This window comes from Notamacropus eugenii, chromosome 2, assembly GCF_028372415.1.
Source record: "Notamacropus eugenii isolate mMacEug1 chromosome 2, mMacEug1.pri_v2, whole genome shotgun sequence".
NCBI classification, from domain to species: Eukaryota; Metazoa; Chordata; class Mammalia; order Diprotodontia; family Macropodidae; genus Notamacropus; species Notamacropus eugenii.
The window spans coordinates 10,385,960-10,395,090 of NC_092873.1; positions in this window are offsets into that span (position 1 = coordinate 10,385,960).

Genomic DNA, 9,131 nt, shown 5'->3' on the forward strand with positions numbered 1-9,131 from the left:
CAAAATAGGTACTTAGTAATTGTTTTTGAACTGACACAAGTAGAAGATGGCTGAAAAATTTATGACCCTGCAATCAACACAATCCCTTTCCCCTTGGCCAAGGCCTGTCAGTGATTGACTTTCCTCTATTTTGTTGTGAATGAATGGCATAAGGTTGCAATGGTCTCTTCTTGTATACATGCACGTCCTCGATTTCTGTTTAACAGTTATTATGTTTGGAAATTTTAAACTGTACTTACCTTTGCAATCACTACTGAGCTGTTCAACCAATAACAAAATATTCTTACAGTTTAAGGGAGATAAATCGTCATCCTCTTTATTTGTCTCAGAGGACTAAGTGACGTCCTCCCAATCATTTGCACACCACTTTGTCCTGTAAAATAAGTAACAGTAGGGGAAAATTCAAAAAAAAATCAGAAATCTTTAAAATAATAACGGTGACTAACATTTCTCTCACACATGAGGGTTTTCACAACACTTTATATACATCATCTTGTGGCATCCTCACAACCATTTTGTGAGACAAGCATTACTCAAACTCATTTCACAGATGTTAGGTGGCTTGTCCAGCACCACAGAGTTAGCTAGGATCCCAAGGACGGATTTTAATGTGAGTAGAATATAAGGTAGTTCAAAGTTTACTCTAAATTCTTCATGATTAACCTTTTAACTTTCAATATGCATTACAAATCTAAAAGGCAAATAACAGTTTATAGAGTTTATGTATTCTCATTTCAGATATTATAACATGACCTTTATACTAGGCTCAAAAAGTGCAAATTAAGGACAATGATGTATGAAAGGTGATATAAACACCACACTATCCAATATATGTTTAATTTCTGGGTTTTTAAAATTTCTCCTATCTTCATTGAATTTGGCATCCCTTCAGGTTATTTTTATGTAGTGTCTCCCCTCCTTTTCCCTGTCTAAATATTAGAGTTATTTACAGTCACTCCTCAAACCCATTTATCTGACTGTGACCCTAAAACTCTACTCAAACTGCTTCCTCCAAGGTTGCCAATGGTATCTTCACTGCTAAATCTGATCACACTTTTTGAAGTCTTTTTCTTTCATCACCTTACCTAGCATCACAGCCTTGGTAATGAGGCTGACACAGGCACTGACTGACCTAACTCAGTGTTTGGGAGGGTCCAAAGAATATTATGGAAGAGAAACTGTATTATACTGTTGTATGCCTGTGAAACCTGGACACTATAGCAGGTCCATGACGGGAAACGGAATCTCTTTCATTTGAATGGTATTAGGAAGATTCTGAAGATTATCTAGAAGGACAAGGTACCAGACTAAGTTCTTTTCTAGATATTGAATGTTCAGGCCTTCAAACTCTACAAATCTGATGGGCTGGTCACATGGTTTGAATGAAAAACTTACGCTTGCAAAAAAGACTCTTTTTTGAAGGACTCACAAAGAACAAGCGTTCACACGGTGGTTAGAAGAAGCAATGCAAGGACACTCTCATGGTCTCTCTTAAGAACTTTGGAATTCATTATGTGACATCGGAGACACTGGCACAGGACTGCTCATCATGGGGTGACCACATCACAAAAGGTGTTGTGCTCTGTGAACAAATCTGAATTGAGATAGCTCAAAGGAAACACAGGATACCCAAATTTGTTCACAAATACTCACAAGGACCATTTCTGCCTAAAGTGAGGTAGACCATTGCTAGTCGGAACTGGTATCATCAGCCACAGTCAGACACACTGAATCTGGACTCAAGCACAATGATGTTATTTTGGTCTGCTTTGAGAACAGAGGTCATACATACTGGAAGCATTTTCAGGTTGAGGAAGGATACAGTGGAATTGTTATTGGCAACTGGAAGACGGGTTTAATTTCCAGGAGAGAGGGATAGCTTATGCTACTGGATGTGATCAAAGTTGGTCCCTATATGTACATTCTTGTGGGGATCAATCAAATCCTGGCAATAAGGTGCTGATTGTTTTTGCTGAGAAGTGAATAAAAAAGTCTCTAGGTAACTCAGACCAGATGGAGAAAAGTTCTCGGGTTCAATCTGTATCAGTTTTAGGGAATCTGGGCTAGAGTCTAGACCTATGAATTCAGGGATCGTGGGATAATTGAACACTTACATATAATCATTGCCATTTCTATTTAATATTTGTCCACTATTTCCCTTTATGAATAGTTCAGAAAAAAAAATGGCTGTTAGGTCAAAGTTTGGCAAACTTTGGGATGGATTACATTATCATGCATGTAGTAGTAGGTACTCTGTTACATTAATTGATAGAGTTTTTATTTAGTATGCCTTTAAAAGAAACAAATAAATCAATTTATTGGGAAATGATTATCAGGGAGATGAGCAAAATCCAGGAAAGCTTCCTGGAGTTTACACCTGTGAAAGTTTCTGAAGGAAGAGAGAGATTTCAACAGATAGCCCGAATGCATACAGAGCAGGACAAAATACAGAGTAAGTGGTAGAGCAGTTTGGCTGAAAAATGAGAGTGAAGACGAGCAGGATGAATTAAGACTGGTCAGACTCCTACTGTCAAGGGTCCTAGAAGGCAGCGCTCCTTCATCTCCTGAACATTTGCTGGAAGGTGTGTTTTTCTGCTGGGTATTGGAAATATTTTTTTTGACTTTGTACATTACCCTATGCCCACCACATTTGAATATCCTTAGACTACATATCAAGATAGCAACACGCCAAGAAAAGGAGGCAAAAGGTGCAAAGAAGGGTGAGAGCAAAAAGCATAACCTATTCTTGAATAAATGAATTTAGGGAGGGAAAACATATGTCTGGGTAAAAGTCAGTAATAAGAACTCCCAGTATAGACTGAGGCCTTCATACCCTCCCTCAAACTTTATGAAAGTAAGAGAATTCTTTGTTTCTTTTTCTTCCTGATTCCAATGAACTCATTTCCTACTATCTATATTTCTGACTTCCTATTGCCTACATTTTTCTTCAGTCACTGTTTGCTGTCAAGAGTGTGAACATTAACAGCCTTTCGAAAGCAGATACATAAGATTGTTTTTTAAAGATGAAGGTTATTACTCATTTTCTTCAATTTGTGTTTTATCTGATAGACACAGCAAATAAATAACCAGAGGTTTCAGGATCAGGGAATGAGAGCGACCAGGGAGTAAGCATCACAGGCAAAATTTGAATTCAGGTCCTCTGCTTCTACAGCCAAGGCAACGTTTCTCCAATGGACCACACTTCATTCCTGTCTACCTAGTTAACATTGGAAAAAAAACTGGTTTACTCATTTTTATTAATGAATATAATGTCTACTCTTGATACCGAGTTCCCAATGGAGTCATGGATTTGTGAATTAAGGATTTGTTAAAAATCATCATCGAAAAGTTCAAGAGCAGTCTGATAAGTTCAAGTATTATTTCCTTAGTGTCTCTGCCTCGGCTTACCTGTATAATTTGTTTGACAATAATTGTCTCATTTTTAAATCTTCAAAAGAAAGCTGGGCATATTTCTGTCTCTCTCTCCCTCAGTACCGTCTTGATATGAGTTTGTCATTCTTGAGAGTTGGGATTCCAGATCTCTTATTGGTTGCTCCATTTGGTTCCTTAGATCAGCATTCTTATTTTCTAATTTGTAATTATAAATATTTCTAATTTATTTTCTCTTCATTGTTCTAACTTGTCTGTCTCTGCTGAGTCTAAACCAAACGGAAAACAAAGAATGAAATTAATGAGAAACTGCCCAGTTTTATCGTGGAAATTAACAGATGTCTACTTCTTAGCTTTCACTTTAATTTCAGTCAGGGATTCAGAGACCGATTCTGAATTTCTAAAAATAGATTCGAACTTTGAAAGTATTGATCATAAAGTTCATCTGAATTAAATTTTAACTAAAAGCAACAACAGCCCTATTTCTACAGGAAGTTAGTCATTCGTTTGCACTCTGGTACTTACTCTGGTGCTAGTATTAGGATCATTCCAAAAAACATGTATAATTCCAAAAGTTGTCTTCAACTCCAGAATCTCTGGGAATGCTTACTTTGGGTGTACAACCGGGAAAAATATCCTAAAATTTCATTTACATTGAAATATTTTACAATCGTAGTCGTGGTAAATGAAGTTACCTGGAGGAATGTATGGAGTTCCTTTGGTTTTTCATCAGTTTCCAGCCATGCTCGTTCATCAAGATCATGTTTCTATTCTGTGCCATTTAGCTGCATTTTAGCTTAGGAATTTCCAGATGATGTCTAATAGCAACAACTTCTTCTTCCAGGTGTTTGCTGTCTGCTTCCAACTGGTCACATTTCTTTTGCAAGATTTTCCTGAAAAAAAACCTCTTCTTGAAGATTTTGATCAATTGATCCCAAGTGTTTATAAAATGAAAATGCTGCTTCCAATTGCTGTGTAAGGTATTTAATCTGTATAAAAGAACATTATCAAGTTACACCAATTCAATTTAGGTCTTTCAAACTAAAGACTAATTTTAAACTGATAACATTAAATTATTTTGAATTCAGTTGTAATTAAATGCATCATTCTCTACATATTACAGCTACAAATTGTATTTCCTGAAATGATTACTCAGGTAAAGTGACAAATCAAAAACAAAATTAAGACTGAAATGATAAACCAAGAATTTCTTTGATTAGCTCTGATACTCAGTGTAATCCACATTTCATATTTCATTCCATATTTTCTTCTGTGATCTCTAATTTTCTCATGCATCTTTTTTCCAGCTCTTAATACAGTGCGCAGATATCAATAAAATTCATACTCGAAGGAGATCAATAAATTCTTCACTTATGCCAGGCCTAAGGCAGCAAGACATCTCAAAAGGAATTTGGAAAGACATGAAATTTCCTTTCTCATTCTAATGAGAAGACTGATTCTATGTTGATAAACTTCACTGAGAAATCAAATACATTTATAGCCATTTGAAGGCGACATGGTAGGATTTTGGGTTACAGAGCCAGAGAAAACCAGAGAGGTCTTTCTCAAAACTCAGGTGACAGTACCCAGGGACATCACATTGTTTCTCAGAGCTTCTGTTGTGAAATGGCCGTCTTCCTGCTCCCCAAGTGCTTTAAGGGAATAAACCAACACGCTAAACAGGACTCGATCGTTATTCCTTCAGACCCAGGGGTTAGAGGACAGACTGAAATAAGTGATCAATAAAACATATGCTACCACTGCCTTCCAGAGGACCAATCCTCAGTAAATGTTAAGAAGTTAATTCTTTATGATAAATATTGATGAGAACTGCAAGACAGGAGATATCATCTACGAACATTAATGAGAGTTAAGATAAAATGTTTCTAAGGAGTCACTTGACATAGAAAAAAAGAGTATTACTATTAGTTAGCATTTAAATAGCACTTTAAGCATTATCAGTGGGATCACATTTGAACACTTGTTTTTCAAAACCTTGCTAGGAGTTTCCCCCAAATCCTGCTGGGAGTTGGGGAAATGGCTCAATATTACCAAATACTAGAATCCTTACAAATTAAGAAATAGTTCAAGATGAATTACTCAACTTATTATTCCTCAAGTTCGAGAAAAATCTTTGCTTCCCTAAAACAGAAGAGCAATGTATAGGCCATACTGCAATGAAGTCGGTTTCACCCACTTCCTGGTGGAATGATATGAAAATCTCCTAAGTATTCGACTCCTTTCTCCTCTTAAAACAACTCAAGTCCTGTTTTCACTTTTAACTCTTTTAACTCAATTACCTTGTATTATGAAGGTTCTTAATCAGCGGTAATCACCTTGCAATCAAATTTCTTTCGTTGTTGTTTTTTTTTGGGGGGGGGGTGATTTTGCCATTTTAAAAGCTCTTAAAGAGCGAGTGCTTTTCAAATTGTTTCTGCTTAGTAGTCATCTTTTTGGGGGAGATATGATTTGGATCTTTAGAAATCCCGAAGAAGTGTCAGAAGAAGTTCAGAAGTTCTAAGAGATCCTGCAATCAGTGCCCCTAAAAGACTTTCTATCATGTGTTTCTTCAAATAGCTTATCTCCCTCTGGTAGCACTCTGATTGCTGGAAAGTTTTTCTTGAGGTCCAATCTAAATTTGTGTCTTTGCACACTTCCATTGATGAGTAGAACAAGTCTAATATTTCTCTCACCTGAGAAAGCTTTTTAATCCTTGAGAAGTACCATTAACACAATACATTTAAATACATTCTATTTGATATAAGTTCCAAGATGGCAGAAGAAGAAAACCTTCTAGCATATAAATCTAGAAAGAAAGTTAGTAGAGTCCAGAATTTTCAGGGAGATTATCAAGTCCCAAGCTTGTTTACTGAGTTGCTAAGAGCAGCAAGAGGTGACTAGGCCTGAAATAGTAATTGTTGTCTTCCTAGCATGGGGAAGATGTAAATCTCAAGGACATTGGTGTCCAATGACCTGGTGCATATTGTAACTATTTCAAAAGGTATATCAAGGGAAGTCATTTTACACAATTCAATATTCAGGATTACCTGATTTTTTAAAGCATTAATTTCTCTACCCATTTCAGAATCAGTTCACTTCACTCCCACCCTGGTCAACAACATCTCCATTTTCATATTCTTTTAATGCCGTCATGGCTGTTTCCAACGCGTCGAAACATCTGTGACAATGAACAGAATAATTAAGTCAATGTCTTCATAGCTTACATATTATACATTTCAAAAGGGTAATTTTTGAACCACTACCTTAAATTATCCTCAATCATAGAGAAGAAAATAAATATAAAAAGAGTTCTTGTCATTACTCAACACATCTGACGATATTTTGGGAAATAAAACCAGAGAAACAGTAGCCTCACCAATGATTTCATCTCTCTTTCAAAAGATATATATTCGTCATCAGCTCTACATTAATGTCACTTCATTTTAGAACACTGCCCACATGATTTCTCGTTATGCTGTCATATTTGTAGAACGAAGGATGCCTTCCAAATAATATAATACAACAATTAAAGGATAAGGAAATTCATTTTGAATAAAAAAAGTTTTACAGTGCTGTGTTGTTTCTTCGTTATTTTCATTGTCGATCCATGTAAATTGGCTGGGGAAGTGTTTAAAGGTCCTAGGCTACAAAACACAAATGATCTCATTTAATGCTATTGGAATACCAAGTTGCATTTAAAATGTTGCTTTAGTGGATGGAATTACAGGTAGTCTCTAACTTGAAAAATCAGATGGATCTCAAACGCTCCTTTGCAAACTGACTTTGTGGAACAGGGGAGGCATTTCTCCCTCCCACTCAGAGGTAGTACTCTTAAAAGCAGTTCAATAAAAGCCCCGCAAAAACTAATTCTATCGTAACACTACTAAATTAAAGTCCTGGAAAATGCAGGACCATTTAGAGATTGTCCTCTCCCACTAATATGGCAACCTCTCGCCTGTGGTAAGAAGCTCTGATACCTCGACAGTGATAGCCTCTTGCCACATTCAATTAAAAGTCATCCACTGGAATTCAGTTACAATGCAATTTGAAAGCATTAAATGCTTACCTTTCAAAATTGTGACAGAATACAGAATTTAGATAGACCGTGGTCGATGCTCTCATTGAAGCAGGATATGAAATAAATGTGCAGATAATGACAATATACAACCACGTGTAAGAGCTTTAGGCGAGTGTAATGGAAATTTCAATGTGAACTCAGATGGGGAAGGTCATTCATTATCAAGTACAGAGATCAGAGTAGGCCCCAGTGAGAAACTGCATTTGGGTGAGGATGAGTGTAGATACCATGGGTAAATATCACAGGCACAGGACAGATTTGGGAAAGCCCAGGGCATGTTTTGAAGCACAGAGAATAGCCCAGTTGAACAGGAGTGTAAAGTGTAGAAGACAGAATAATATAATTGAAGAGAGAAAAGGCACGCTGCTGGCACATCGTGAAGAGCCTTATATCCCAGGTCAAGAAATGCTGTGGGGTCTAGCTCAAAAGTCATATACTTAACTTAGTTTGGCTGATGCCACAAAATTAGAAGAGGCCTTTTACTCCTTCAGTCTCTGACTGCATTTCATTTCGACCATTTTTTTTTTTATTTTTCTAGTTTTTTTTTATTTTTTTTATTTTTATTTTTTTTATTATTAAATTTATTTATTTAACTTTTAACATTCATTTTCACAAAATTTTGGGTTACAAATTTTCTCCCCTTTTATCCCCTCCCCCCCCAAACACCAAGCATTCTAATTGCCCCTATGACCAATCTGCTCTCTCTTCTATCATCCCTCTCTGCCCTTGTCTCCATCTTCTCTTTTGTCCTGTAGGGGCAGATAGCTTTCTATACCCCTTTACCTGTTTTTCTTATTTCCTAGTGGCAAGAACATTACTCGACAGTTGATCCTAACACTTTGAGTTCCAACTTCTCTTCCTCCCTCCCTCCCCACCCCTTCCCTTTGGAAGGCAAGCAATTCAATATAGGCCATATCTGTGTAGTTTTGCAAATGACTTCCATAATAGGTGTGTTGTATAGGACTAACTATATTTCCCTCCATCCTATCCTGTCCCCCATTACTTCTATTCTCTTTTGATCCTATCCCTCCCCATGAGTGTCGACCTCGAATTGCACTCTCCTCCTCATGCCCTGCCTTCTATCATCCCCCCCACCCTGCTTGTCCCCTTATCCCCCACTTTCCTGTATTGTGAGATAGGTTTTCCTACCAAAATGAGTGTGCACTTTATTCTTTTCTTTAGTGGAATGTGATGAGAGTAGACTTCATGTTTTTCTCTCACCTCCCCTCTTTATCCCTCCACTAATGAGTCTTTTGATTGCCTCTTTTATGAGAGATAATTTGCCCCATTCAATTTCTCCCTTTCTCTTCCCAATATATTTCTCTCTCACTGCTTGATTTCATTTTGTTTTAAAGATATGATCCCAACCTATTCAATTCACTCTGTGCACTCTGTCTCTATGTATGTGAGCGTGTGTGCATGTGTAATCCCACCCAGTACCCAGATACTGAAATGTTTCAAGAGTTACAAATATTGTCTTTCTATGTAGGAATGTAAACAGTTCAGCTTTAGTAAGTCCCTTATGACTTCACTTTGCTGTTCACCTTTTCATGGTTCTCTTCATTCTTGTGTTTGAAAGTCAAATTTTCTTTTCAGCTCTGGTCTTTTCATCAAGAATACTTGAAAATCCTCTATTTCATTGAAAGACCATTTTTTCCCCTGA